Genomic DNA, 8,976 nt, shown 5'->3' with positions numbered 1-8,976 from the left:
AGCGGGCAGCTCTCCCTGTGCAGAAGAGCGTCAGCAGTGTCTTGGACGAGCGAGCTAGTGCAGGATCGGGCATTAGGGACAGATGGGTCTCCAGGTGTCATTGGGATACTCACGTGGAAAACAGGAGACCCCATTCCATGGATGGAGGAAAAATTGTGCATTTCCTTCAGTGACCGTTCAGCGTGAAGTGGGTGGTTCTAACACCCGGGACCGGAAAACGCTGCGTGGCCGGCGCTGGTGGGCATGGAGCTCTGGGGCTTTCCCCGCCGCGGGCGGAGGGGAGGGTGGCGGGAGGGACACACGCTCTGCTCCTCCCATCTACCCCCCTAAGCGGCTCGGTGACAGGCACAGACAAGGCACGTCGGGAAGGGGACACCCCACGCGGGGGTACAGCAGTGGGTACCCGGATACGTGCCCACAGGAGACGCTCCTCACCTACCCACGGTACCGGCAAACCTTGCCACGGGCCTGACTCGGTGGGAAAAGGGATCTGGGTGTTAAGTGGGCGGCATCACCAGGGGAGTGGGTGCCAGGCTTTGGGCTCGTGGGAGATGCACGTCTGCTCGCCGGGGACGGCCTGTGGCAGGGTGTCACCACTGCTGGGTGCTCCCCTCACCCCTCTCCGTCTTCGCCTCGCTGGCATCTTGCTTTTCTTGAGCTTCTCGTTTCAGTGTCCAGCTGCACTTGAGGTAAAAAAGTGTTGTCTTGGGGGGGGGGGAAAAAAGTAATTTACTGTGAAGCACTGGCTGAAAATCATTTTCTGAACCACTGCACAATTTTAATCAGACGACCATACTGTATCCAATCAAGGCAGGATTTGCGAGGGGGGTAGGGGGGCGTTTCGCTGTGGCCTTCCCCAGAGGACAGTAAATCCAAGCTCTGCTCAGGAAGACGAGATGTCTCGGGCTTCGCAGCCTGCCCAAACCTAATTTGCACTAGAATTACATGGCCATTACTAATGTATACAGTGATTCAAAATTGATTACTTTGCTATTAGTAAGAGCAACACGCTCGCTTTGGTGATGGCAGCTTCCGACGGAGGAGGAGTACAAAGGAGCGAGAACAAAGCCAAGTTGCTGCTTTGAAAGAGTATTTGGGGCTGAGGAGGGCCGTGGGGCTGAGGAGGGCCATCAGGATGAGGAGGGCCGTGGGGGTGAGGAAGGTCATGCTCAGGGGAGAGTTTGGCACGCAAAAGAGCGTGGGAATGGCTGGACTTGGCATTTTATGTGCTTAGCACACCTTGCATTAAAAAAAAATCACCTGGCTTAATCTTCAGGTCCCTGAAGTCGTAGCACGTGTAATGGGAGCATCCCTGGTTTTAATCCAGGACTCCCACAGCCATGGGAACTCCCAGACCTCCCTGGGGCTCCTGTTCATGCTTGCAGTCTCAGGGGTGCTGCTCTGTGGGAGCCCCCAAAGATGCTCCTGCACACCCTCACCCACTTCTTCACGGCACGTAGAGCCTCAGCGGGGCAGAGACTCGCACCTCGCACCACCGGTAAGCTGTGCAGCGAGGCCTCCATCCGTCCTCGTTGGCCCAACGAGAGACAAAGCTTCTGAGCACTTTAGGGACCATAGAAACGCGTTAGCGGGAGAGTTCACATCCCACTTCTTCCTGCACCCCCATGGCGAATGTCCCCCCCGGGAGTGGGAACTGGGAGTTCAAAACCCTGGTGGAACCTGGGGGCAGGGGTGTTCGAATATTGGCCTCCAGAGCCTGCAGCAAGCGCCTCTGCTTTCCACATACATAGCTTCCGCAAGAAGGACGTGGCCTGCCTTGGGCACCTAACTCTTGGCAAGGGCTCAGGACAGGTGAGGGTGCTGCTCCGCTACCGAGGGGACTTATCCTGATGGCAGGAACACCGATTTCTTTCCTGAAATCTCCTACTTGCTACAGCACAAATCTCATGTAATGAAAACACAACCCTGGAGCCAAAACTCCTTCTCCCACACAGCCACACGCTGATCCTAACTCCACGTGAACATACATTTTGCATTCCCACCCACGGCCATCTCCACACACACTGAAACACCTGAAGACTGGAGCTGGGGCAAGGGAGGATGGGGACATTTCTCCGCAACCTTTCACTGCTCCTGCACAGCTTTTCCCTGTTACACGTGCTTGACCTTACAGGATGCCTGCGACAAAGCAAGGAAAGGTTAGGACATGGTCACCTGGGCTAAGATACACTAAAGCAATCCCTCTATTTGTCCTTGAAGCCTGGCAGGTATTTGCAGGGCTCCAAAGTCCCCTTGGGCAGGGGGTGGTGGTGGGGAAGGCGGCCCTGTCACCGGCACGTCTCTTGCCATGAGGTCCTGAGCAGTAAGTGTGCACTGCTGGATCCTCTGGCGAGATTTCCCTCAACTGAAAAGGACAGTTGGTCTGATACACTAATAATATAGCAGTGCAGTCAGTGATACTATAGCAGTAGGAATACCAATATTCCTATCTTCAAGATGAAGCTAGATCAAGTTAGGTGAATCTCAGCACCTTTTTCTGGAGCTCCAGCTGCTGCTTGAGGTGAGCTCAGTTAGGTGCAATGCCGTGTCCCGAAGTAATAAGCAGTTCTCTCCCTTTCCGTTCTTCTCAGAAGAAGTGGTGTCTCCTGGCAGATGATGAAATTCAGCCTGTGGAGGTGTAGATAAGATAAAGAGGGGCAAAGGCTGAAGCCTCAACACCCAGAGCTGGAGGAGACTGAAAAATGAAGTCACACGTGATGAAAGGAAACAGACTGTGCGTATCACAGACGCAGTGCTTGCAGCAAGCCTTACGTCTCCTGCCCATCTCCTTTTGGGACCAGCATACATACGTACATGCACAGGCACAGGGTGATAACCCTACCCACACAACTCCCAGGGCTGATGTTCTGCAGAAGGTCTGTCAGCTGCCACTGAAGTAGCTCAAGTCCAACCCAAGGGACCCAGTGGTGGCTGAGGGACATGATTTGGCATCCTCCCCTCTAGCACTGCCATCAGTTAGGGCAGCTTTCTCGCCTTGCGTTCACACGCTTTATTTTTAGCTTACCTTGCATCTTAGGACACTCTGGTAATCAAATCTAAGCTCAAGCCCACTTTTACAGCCAGGCTGTCTAATCCAGCTATGGTTTCATCTCACCACACTTTGTGGCCCGTTGTGGCTCCCCAGGTAGTTGGGCATGGCCACCCCACTTTTGGAGGCACTGCAGCCCCAGAGAGCATCAGCTGGGTCACAAAACAGCCGTGGGGTGAGGAACGCCTATTTTTCACAATGCATGGGAGAAAAAGGAGGATGGCAGGGAGACGGGCTGGTCTTCCTCCAGATGGACGCATCCATGAAAAGATGGGACAGGACTTAAGACTGTTGAGCACCAGCAGCTCGGCGGTTGCTGCCATTCCCTCCCCAGCTCCAGCCTGCTCGATGCCAAGCCCTGCCCCATCGGAGGCTGAGAGCTGCTAGGGAAAACTTGCACTGGTCTTTATTTGTTGTCTTGGGAAATAGTTATTCTTGACACAAACCAAATTTACTTCTATGATCTACTAAATACCTCCACACCGCTTCTTACGCAAAGTTGGAAGCACTTTGTTCCCGAGCTGTTTTCTGCATCTCTGCCGAACGCACCGGCAGGGAAGCCGGGATGCCAGCCATCGTACCTCTCAAACCAACATCAAAACCCTCACGGTCAGCTCTTGGAAGCGAGTATTTTGGGAATATTATGTTGCCACAGCTGTTAATTTTTCACACAGCAGGTGGGAAATCTGCCCTGTTGGAAGGGCATGATGGAAAAGGCCAGTTGCTCTGTAATATTTTACAACACGGGAAAGTGGGGGTTGTTCGTAGCCAGCACCGAGGATCCATCCCAGAGCATCTACACAGACACTTCAGATATTTTCAGCAAATACTCAAGGCCCTTGTACGGTCTTTTCCTCCAAGCTATGGCAGAAGCAGACAAGCCATTAATTGCACCGGCAGATGGCTATTAGGAAGCGTGCTGAGAACCGGCTATACCACCACTGTGTAGGTGGAGCTGATTAGATGGACTTCAATAAAAAAAAATAAAAAGGAACATTTTTCCTACAAATTCCCTGGATTTCCTTTGCTGCATAGTGAGAAAAGCTTTTCCTGTGTGACTGCAGGAGAAGACAACTCAAAAATAACAGCAAAATTGCTCCTCACTTCCCCACTGAGCCCGGTTATTAGCAAGAGCACTTTGGGGTTTATATATCAATCCTCCACAACTTCACTGCCAGACAACGAACACACGGCGCCAGGATGGGCACGGGAGGGTTTGCAGTTTTCTTCACACAGGCTGGCACAGGTTAAACACAGAAAGAGACCCAGGCACTACAGGGGTGCCCACTTCTCTGCAAACTGAAACCAAAAAACACTCTCCCTGTTCCTCTGCCATCCCATCTTCAAGCAGCTCTAGTTTACCCACCTGTCTGTCCCTACCTGGGATGCATCTTTGGACCTCCTTCACCGTGGAGACCTCCCACCAAAAAAAAGGTGAAGCCAGGCTACTGTATTTCAACAGCCCATTCCACCCACCAGCACAGATGACGAGGGCACCTGGCATGCAGGAGACCTTCTTCAAACCCTTTGGGGCTGACAGAGCTGCCTCTCTGGTGAGCAGCCTTGGGGACAGCACGGCCCTAGCTGGCCAGTTTGGTAGGGTTTGTACAAACTGGAAGTTTCCAGTAGAAAGAACAGTGGCTTCAAGTCCAAATCAAAGGTGGTTGTGAAAGCATGTCTGCTTGGACGTCTCGCTAAACCAGGTGGTATACTGGCAGAATCATATAAACATTTAGGTTGGAAAAGACTTTTAAGATCAAGTCCAACTGCTAACCTAACACTGCCAAGTCCACCACTAAACCATGTCCCTAATTGCCATGTCCACATGTCCTTTAAATGCCTCCAGGGATGGTGACTCAACCCCTTTCCTGAGCAGCCTGTTCCAATGTTTGACCACTCTCTCAGTGAAGAAATTTTTCCTAATATCCAATCTAAACCTCCCCTGGCGCAACTTGAGGCCATTTCCTCTCATCCTATCACTAGTTACTTGGGAGAAGAGACCAACACTCACCTCGCCACAACCCCCTTTCAGGTAGTTGTAGAGAGCGATAAGGTCTCCCCTCAGCCTCCTCTTCTCCAGACTGAACAACCCCAGTTCCCTCAGCCGCTCCTCATATGACTTGTGCTCCAGACCCCTCACCAGCTTCATTGCCCTTCTCTGGACACGCTTCTCCAGCATCTCAACATCCTTCTTGTAGTGAGGGGTCCAAACCTGAACACAGGATTCGAGGTGCAGCCTCAGCAGTGCCGAGTACAGGGGCACGATCACTTCCCTACTCCTGCTGGCCACACTATTGCTGATACAGGCCAGGATGCTGTTGGCCTTCTTGGCCACCTGGGCACACTGCCGGCTCATGTTCAGCCGGCTGTCAACCAGCACCCTCAGGTCCTTTTCCACCGGGCAGCTCTCCAGCCACTCTTCCCTGTTGAAAGGTTTCTCTATTTAATGGTTTTCCATGACAGAGATTTAGCTTGTCTAGCCAATTCCAAAAAAAAGCTCATGACTGAAAACCCCCCGAGAAACCCAGTGCCCATCTCCAGCAATCACTGCTGGCCAGATTAGCAGCTTTGGCAAATCCTGGGTTTTGTTACTTACTTGCCTCCATTTACTTTACAGGACATCTGAGTGTCTCTGTCAGGGAGAGGATTCCAGTAACAGGACGGACACTCAAAGCTCGGTGCTGCAGCACCTCTGAAGCCCTTTGATGAAAGAAATCCTCAAATTTCTGGGTGTGTGTCTTCTCCCCTTCCAGCTGTTGTTGGTCCTATCTAACAGGTGTTGCTTTTTCAGGACAAGAGACCTGTTTCTTCGCAGGTTAGTGCAGCACTTAGCACAACTAGCTAACAACACCCATCTTTACTACTACACGACAAACTGAAAATGGCAAAATGGTGCTCTGGAGTGAACCAACCACACAAAAATTCAACGCAGAACTTTAAATTCCCTCCCGTAAGTTGTGTTGACTGATGCAAAGCAATAGCATTGCTAGATATCAGCGCAGGGTTAAATCCTCACCTAGAATGAGATTCATGCAGAAGCTGGAGTCAAAATTGTCTCAGGAGCAGATACACAACTTGGGTGGTAAATCTAAAGGCACTTTCAAACATCATTGTCAAAACCCTTATCTAGGAAAAATCATTAGCTTCATACTGCACTGCTGTCAACGCAACTCGAAACAACAATTCATTTTAAAGGGCTATCTTAGTATCACAACCAGAAAGACAGTTATTACAGGCCAGAGACACTTGATTCATATCCCCATCATTTTTGGCTGACACCGCGGAAACAGTCTGCCCTCAAAAGGCCAAATCCCACCAGTGCACCGAGCAGGGCCGGCGTTGAGCACAGTGGCAGCACTCCCCTGCGTTCCCTTCCCTGCCTCCTATTTACCATCACCTGCACCCCGATTCAAGACGAGCAGCAACGATCAAGAGTAGACAGTCAAGGGAGTACCAGAAAATCACCGTATCAGGCTGTGGACCGCCTAGCTGTCAACTTCCCTCGCCATTCAGTTATTTAGCTTTAAAAACAAAAACACTGCAACAGTTGAGGAACAAAGGACAGACTTTTCCGTTTCCAGGACTCCTGCTGCTTAGCTGCATCACAGAGGTTCGTATCGTCACTACGGTTGCACGCAGGGAAGTGATTAAGCGTGCAGCAGGAATGACACGGACACGGACACGAGCACAGCTCTCACGAAGGATCTTGAAGCAATTACTTACAGAGGTGGCTTGAACAAGTGTGTAAAGCCTCACCCCCTTGCTATTACTCGTCTTATATTTCCTGTTGTAAAGAAAGCACATTTTTTTGCTATATGCTGGACTCCACAGTTACTTCAGATGAAGAAGCCAGCAGAAGACAAGCAGGTGAACGCACTCTTTGGCACAGCCCAGCGTTGGAAGTGGTCTCACCGTTCACCACCTGCTGCCACCTTCCAAGGGGAGCCGAGGAACACCAACCACGCTCAAACAGAGCTGAAAATGCCACAGGGAATCTCGTCTATGCCGTAAGGCCATGAGACATGAAAATTATGGTAACTGGGACTTGCAGGAATTCAGGGGGGCACGTAAGGCCCGAGGAGGTACTGAGTTAGGGAGCAGCTGGTCTCCATAGCAAGCTCCACAAGAGTCACACTCGGCACTTCTGCTGTTATCGTAATGGCAAGCTACCAGCAGAAAGGGAAGATACCGGGAGCTCCTTGCACACAACTGCTGCTCTCCCAACACAGGTTCTTTGCTACGGATGGACATGTTATCTGTAGCACTGAGATTTGTTTCAGCCGTCCGTAGAAGGGGCGTGCGAGCACTGCAGGAGAGATCTGTAACCTCTCAGCTGAAAGGATCAAGAGGAAAAGGAAGGTGGAAGGCTGAATTAGAAAAGATAAATAATTCAAATAACGGGCAAAAGAGAAAGACAATGCAAAGAGCAATGACCAGGTACCTTTTCCAAAAGGTGACACCATAGCAGTGCCAAAAGGGTCCTTGGACTCTAATGAAGAACACGCAAGACCATCAAGAGGCACATCAAGAATCCGACACTTTGTTATTCCAGGCAACATACACTGACATCTCCCATGTTCCGTAAAGGGAAAGGTGGCTACTTGCTTTCCATTTACTGGTTTTGCTACATTTAATAGGATTAACAACCAAAATTCTGGGCTAAAATTGAAACGAACAAACGTTTTGTCATGATTTCACCTGATTTCTCTCTAATTTATGTGGTCAGTAAGCTTTTATGATGTCCTTAGCTAGTCACATTTCTCTGGTTTTAAACATGTGGATTTTGTAAATGTGTTCTTGGCAAACACAGAAGTGTCACGGGAACCATCACTGCTTTATACAGTGATCTACTTTTGGATACTGCAACTGATGGAGACAAAGGAAACTGTAGAGTTTTTAGAACATCCAGCCGATGATTCACAACATCCAAGTAACGCTCCTGATTCATCCTTTCTGAATAAACAGCCCAGTTCAGCCTGGCACTACATGACCCTTCTCAGAAACTATTAACTCTCATGTTAAAACTACTGAAGGTGTTTTTATGGCACAACTCCAAATTTATGTAGTTTCTTAAAAAAAAAAAAAAAAATTAAGTATTTCCAGTTTTTACTCTTCCTTTCCAGATGAAAAATGTCAGAAGATACAAGTCACACTAGTTTACATCTGAAATTCAAGATGTATACACAAATAAATTATAAAGCTAATAAAAAAATAATTTCATTAAATCTCCCAAGCAGATGCAAATCTGAGCAACTTCAGTTGCTGCTGAAACAGAACTGGAAATGCATTTTTAGTCAGTGTTCTGCTTTCACGTAGAAGTTTTGTTGTGAAGTGTATAGACCAAAGACTGATGCTGGGAAAAAAGCCAGTGAGTAACTACCACTAACAGAAAGCAAGCAGTGCTTACTTCTCAAATCAAATACCATGCAAGAAAACACGTTTATCCAAACTTAGTGGTGGAAGTGAAATATTAAGCATTAATTTATGAAGACTAAATCTACCCTGGTAGCAACTTGTGCAAACTCTACTTCTGTTGTTGGTTTTTTTTGTTTAAATTGCAGAATTATACATGAATGGAAGAAGTCCGCTGCAAATGACAACAGTCGACAGCTACTGACATGCTGAAGTATCCAAAGCACACAAGGTCAGGAGAGGTAAGAGACGATCTGGTTTGGTTAACACAACTAAGTTAAAGACTGTAAGCGATTCAGGTTATGTCTTACAGGTCTCTAATAAGAGAGTGCTAAATGAAATATTTCTACATTAATTTATTTTTTTAAAATCCCAGAAAGCTCCATTGCTTGTACAGCATCATACTGAAAGACATTTGCAGGCGGAATTACATTTAAACATGTTCCAGTTATACACCCAAGGTGTCTACTGTCTATTTTTATAATATTCCTAGAAGGGATTCCATACAAACCCCA

The sequence above is a fragment of the Phaethon aethereus genome (genome assembly GCF_964289735.1).
Source record: "Phaethon aethereus genome assembly, chromosome: 2".
Lineage (NCBI taxonomy): Eukaryota > Metazoa > Chordata > Aves > Phaethontiformes > Phaethontidae > Phaethon > Phaethon aethereus.
This window is presented reverse-complemented; position numbering follows the sequence as displayed.